The sequence below is a fragment of the Anomaloglossus baeobatrachus genome, chromosome 1 (assembly GCF_048569485.1).
Source record: "Anomaloglossus baeobatrachus isolate aAnoBae1 chromosome 1, aAnoBae1.hap1, whole genome shotgun sequence".
Taxonomy (NCBI): Eukaryota; Metazoa; Chordata; class Amphibia; order Anura; family Aromobatidae; genus Anomaloglossus; species Anomaloglossus baeobatrachus.
In genome coordinates, this window is record NC_134353.1 from 526,165,889 (window position 1) to 526,171,612 (window position 5,724).

Below are 5,724 nucleotides of genomic sequence, written 5' to 3' on the forward strand. Positions count from 1 at the left end.
TAATGTCTCATAAACCATTCAGGTGGAAACTATGCCATGTTTGTGGGACCCAACGTCTCCAGATTACATGCAGAAGTTGAAACGTGCTGACTGTTGGGTAACCATATGCACAGAATTGTTCCCTCAATGGCATGAGGCAGATCAGGCTTTGCAACATAAAACTGGTATTGTTTTTTCCTTTTTTTATTTTTTTTTTTGTAACATTTTTTAGTAAATTTGGTGTCAAATTTTTTTGTCATTTAAAATTTATAGAACAAGATGTACGCAAACTATGGCGTTTGGTGAAAGATCGCTTCAATAAAATAAGATTGGAGGGATCAAAAAGTGGTTCTTCACCTAAGAAACCAAATTTTATCTATTATGAGGATCTCAAGTTTCTTTGTACTAGCCGTGAATTACGTCCGTAAGTTATATATTTTATTGTTATTTTTTTTTTAAATTGTAAATTTGTTAAAATAATTTTTTAAAAAATCATCTTATTTATCATATATTCAAAATTGATTTTTTAACTATTGTTTTATAACCAGTTTAAAGATCCATAACAATTAATATAAAAGTTGAAAAATGAATTTATATAATTATGTGTATTTTTAAAAATATTTTTAAACAAAATATTATTAAAACTTAATCTATTAGAACATCTGGAAATATACCTCCCCAGGATGAAACAACTGTAGAAGGTCAAGAGACAGAAAATCCAAATGCCCAAGAGAATGATGAGGAATGACCGACCAGCCTACAACAATTAATTGAAATTGAGGATTGTGGTGAGGCCACAGTAACTAGTGAAACAAGTGCCTCAACATCAGCTCATTTGTCCACTCTCAGACCTAGCTATACAAAACCCAAAAATAAAAAAAATACAAAGTCAAATAATTTGCAAGATGACACAAACCAAACTTTAGATATCCTAAAAACGGCTACACAGGATGATAAGTTTGACAACTTTGCCATGAGTGTAGCTGTTAGAATCAGGAAAATTCAGAATCTTGAAAAAAAAATACATGTATGACAGCAATATGTGGCTTATTGAGTTGTTATGAGGAGGAGGGTCCATTTCCATCTGGAGGAGAAATCTTACATTTTTTTGAAAAACTTTTTATGGATAAAAAAAACCCAGAACAATAAATACAAGAACAACAAACTAAAACACATATATTTAGACCTACCCAATATACTGATTTTCCAAAACAATTTCTTCCACCTTTTCAGCAAAACTATTACCATAACCAAATGCAACATGAGTATGTCCAACATCCACATTTAAATGTACCAACAAATGAAAATGTTAATATAAGGCAAAAAGACCAAAATCAAGGATATTTTACACAACAACTTTATTCTGACCCTTAATTTTAATTTTAATGTATGTACCGTTTGTTTGAAATTTTTTATGCCTATTATTTTATGTGCATTATTAACATGAAATTTGCCATTGTTTTTTTTTTTTTAAAAAAAAGTAAATTTATTTTTGGAAATGTTATTTTATTCAAATTCAACATGTACTATCATTAAATGATCTATTGACATCAATATGCAACTTGCCATGTCTATAATTTATTATTATTTTTAATTTTTTGGGTTTTGGGTTTATGAATGTGATGTTGTCATTTCAGGAGGAAATGATCTCAGTAGAACTCTACAGGGTTTATTTTTTTAATTTCTGACAACATTGTGTTTGAATGAGAAAACTTTATTTTATTTTGTCAGAAGTTGCTAAACGCATATGGATTCATGCAGCTTAAAACGCTTGTAAAAAGCGCTGAAAACGCATCTAAAACGCGGAAAATACGCATGCGTTTTTAGCGCTAAATTTCTGAAAAGGACAACTTTGGCAAAATCAATTAAAGGAAAAACGTGCGTTCGGAACTGCAAGTAGCACGACGCAAAGTGCGGACATAGCCTAAAACAGTCTGTTACACCACAAGTTCCAGCAGGCATGCAGCAGAACAGCACAGTGACCCCTCTGCACACATATCCAAGCAAGAATGAGGTGGAGTGGAGCAGTCACTGTGAGGTAAGACTGCATCTCTGCTCTCTGATTAGAGGGATCGCACATTAACGTCCAATCACTCCAATCAGTGCTGAGACCTGTGACTCTTCCATTGCTAGATTACTGCATATGATCGGTGCTGGTATTGCACCGATTATAGTTGGACTTCAATGTTTCAGGCAATTACATTTGTCAAAACATTGAAATCGCTGTGATTGGCTGTTCAAAATTGAACAGCCAATCACAGTAACCAAAATCATAGTTGCAGCGGGCGGCAAAATCCCCCGTGGCGACTTTTTCCAGTGTCATGCAATCAGACACATCTGGCACCTTCCTCTGAAGAGGTGACCAAAGGTCCTCTTTGTTGTACATTTACAACAATTTGCTGGAAACCCTTCACAATCGTGACGTTTATGTGGCGCCCCTGAGGGTCCAGTCGCCACAGAGGTACTGCACCTCAGCCAGAGGTGTGGTACCCCATTCCCTGGTAAGGAGGAGGACACAAACCATTGTACACACACACGGCCAAGGTTAGGGCGACATTGCTCCTTAGGGAGAGCACAGTCCCGAAGTCAGTCTAGAGGTGGGGTTAATTATTGGGTGGACATGTTAGAACGGAGTGCAGAACGAAGTAGGACGTGGAGGAGAGAAGTCCTGAGGACTGGAGCCGGAGGAGCTCGTCCTAGGACAAGGAGGGAAAACCAAACAGAAAGGAAGAAGGGTTCCTAGAGTCACGGGCAGTGGGAAACCCACCTGTGGGCTCGTATCTACAGCCAACGCACCGGTGTGGAGGGACTTGGCCGCAAAGGGGAACCGGCCTCTAGACTAGTGGAGAACAATCAGGCTAGCAAACCAGAGGCTGAGGTATCTTCATGTGCCGAAGCCACAACCACATATGAATCCGCTGAAAAGGTGACCACATAGGGCTAGGGTATGAGGCAGAGAAGCCTCCAAGACAAGGTCCACGGACACCGGCTCAGGGCACTGTGTGTGAGACGCAGGGCAGGAGGGTGAAGCCAGCGCAGGAAGATGACCAGGAAAGGGACACTGGTTTTGTGCCTCTGAATTACTTGGGCATCGGCTGGATCTAGTCACCGCAGGACTCAGCACTCTGAGGGCAGCATTAGACCGGCCGTGATAATCTGGAACTGACAACTGTGACTATAGAACTTGTGACTGCATTCCGCTGTGTCCTGGACTCATTGTCTGCACCGCCAGCCCCGCGGTCTTCAAACGCTTCATTGGCTAACAACTGCCTGCGGCTGCCCTGGGGCCTAGCTCCACCTTTGGGGACTATACCATCTTAGCTGCGTCACTATCTGCTCCAGCGGTCCCATCCAGCAGCGTCGGCCGTACCTAGCCGAAGACCACAGGTGGCGTCACGATTCCTTATCCCCTGTAAATATATCCCCTTCGTCATTTAAATCGACACCGCTGGGTCATGGAGTCGGGCCCTGCTGCTGTGACCTCCCCAAAACGGAACCGTGGGCCGGATCCGAGTGCCCCCAAGCCCCGACCCTGGTGGGCATGTCATTTACATATGTCTAATGTTGGGAAGGGGTTAAAATAGCAAAGTCACCTCCCAAATATAAAAAGAGACTGTTGCATACTGGGATTGCTTTCATGTGGACAGTCAATCCATATTAAAAAAGGTAATCTCCACAGCCCTATGGAATAGCATTGGTCCGAATGCTGTCAGTTGTTTTCCCCTAGCTAGCACTTGGACTGAAAATATGGTGTATGAATGTAGTGTGACGCCCTGGACTATTCAGGTCGTCACAGGGTTCTGCACGCTCTTTTTCTTAGTGCAGGATTCAACCCCCCATGGTTCTGGGTCTTCATCCTGCAGTACTGTCTCCATCAGCATTCACAAATCCTAGATAAACTTTACACCACACCCTGTCAGGCACACCAGTGGAAGCAGGAATAGGGCCGCCCACCTAGGGAGTCAGACAGGGAGGTGGGAGGTGTCAAGTGGAGTTCAGTGGTAGCCCTCAAGCTGTGAGGAACTCTGAGGGAGCTGGGAGTTGTAGCTCCCAGGGGAGAAGCAGACTAGGTCGCAGATGGTGGTCTGGACCTAAAGGAGTCGGACCCCTGGTCTCAGGGGATTGTGGCTAGGTGCCTGGAACCCGTCAAGGAGGACGGTCAGCAGCCTGGTCCTTTCACCGGTCCGGGACCGAAGGCACGTCGGGGTACACGGACCCTAAAGGCTACTTTACACGCTGCGATATCAGTCCCGATATCGCTAGCGTGGGTACCCGCCCCCATCTGTTGTGCGACACGGGCAAATCGCTGCCCGTGCCGCACAACATCGCGCAGACCCGTCACACATACTTACCTGCCCGGCGACGTCGCTGTGACCGGCGAACCACCTCCTTTCTAAGGGGGCGGTCCGTGCGGCGTCACAGCGACGTCACTGAGCGGCCGCCCAATAGAAGCGGAGGGGCGGAGATGAGTGGCCGGAACATCCCGCCCACCTCCTTCCTTCCTCATAGCGGCCGGGAGGCAGGTAAGGAGAGGTTCCTTGTTCCTGTGGTGTCACACGGAGCGATGTGTGCTGCCGCAGGAGCGACGAACTACATCGTTACTGCTGCAGTAACGATAATCGAGAATAGACCCCCATGTCACCGATGAGCGATTTTGCAGGTTTTTGCAACGATGCAAAATCGCTCATCGGTGTCACACGCAGCAACATCGCTAATGCGGCCGGATGTGCGTCACCAATTCCGTGACCCCAACGACTCCGCATTAGCGATGTCGCAGCGTGTAAAGCCCCCTTAAGTCGAGGAGAAGCTTCAGGTGACCTGGCAATTAACCTGCAGCGGACAGGGCCTTTATGGACTGTTCCCACCCAGCTCAGAGATCGGGGGGCACTAGCGCATCAAGGGGAATAGGGCTTTCCTAGCAAGCGGCCCACTGAAATCCCAAGCGTTAGCTCCTGAGAGCAGATAATCTAAAACTTTGGTGCCAGGAGGCAGGTTACGGATCACCGGCAGTGCTGCAGGGGACGGGACCCGGACAAGCTCCCCTCGAGAGGCAACGGCATTCAGAGACTTGGTTTACCTTGTTGTCAGCGTCTGCTTCATTGTTGAGTGAGTACCTGATTGGCCCCTGCCCTGTGTCCCCGCATCTCCTCCAGAGTCTCGGGGCCTACCCCTACATGTGGAGGCCAACATCATCTAGCTGCCCCACTCCATCACCTCGGGTACTCCCAGCTGTAGCGGCGGTACTCCCAAGTACCGTACAGCACGGGTGGCGTCACAAACTATACCAAATCCCCTGTAAATACCCCCCTTTTCCATTTGAGTGTGGCCCCTAGCCCCCGGGTCCGGAGACCCTCGAGCCACGAGTAATCACCACCCCTGGATCCGAGCGGTTCGACCGCTGCAGGGGCAGTACAGTAGCGTAAGGGCTCTCCTCACAAGTTACTTAGTTTAAAGCGAATGTCTGTAAAGTGCAGCGGAATTAACAGTTATAAGATTGCAACTTGCATCACCGCCGCCCATTTGGGCATATGTAGTGCACCAGTGAAGGCGGGATGTGCACACCGGGCTCTCAGCACACAGACATTTATGGGGGTTTTTCTGCTCCTCTATATTGCTGCCAGCTCCTTTGCATTGTGAGGTTCTGTCCTATGTCCTCACAGGTACCATACATCATTATTACAGCGCAGCTCATAGCACTGTAGTAATACCCACGAACGAGCACCAGAGGGAGACATCGCACAGCTT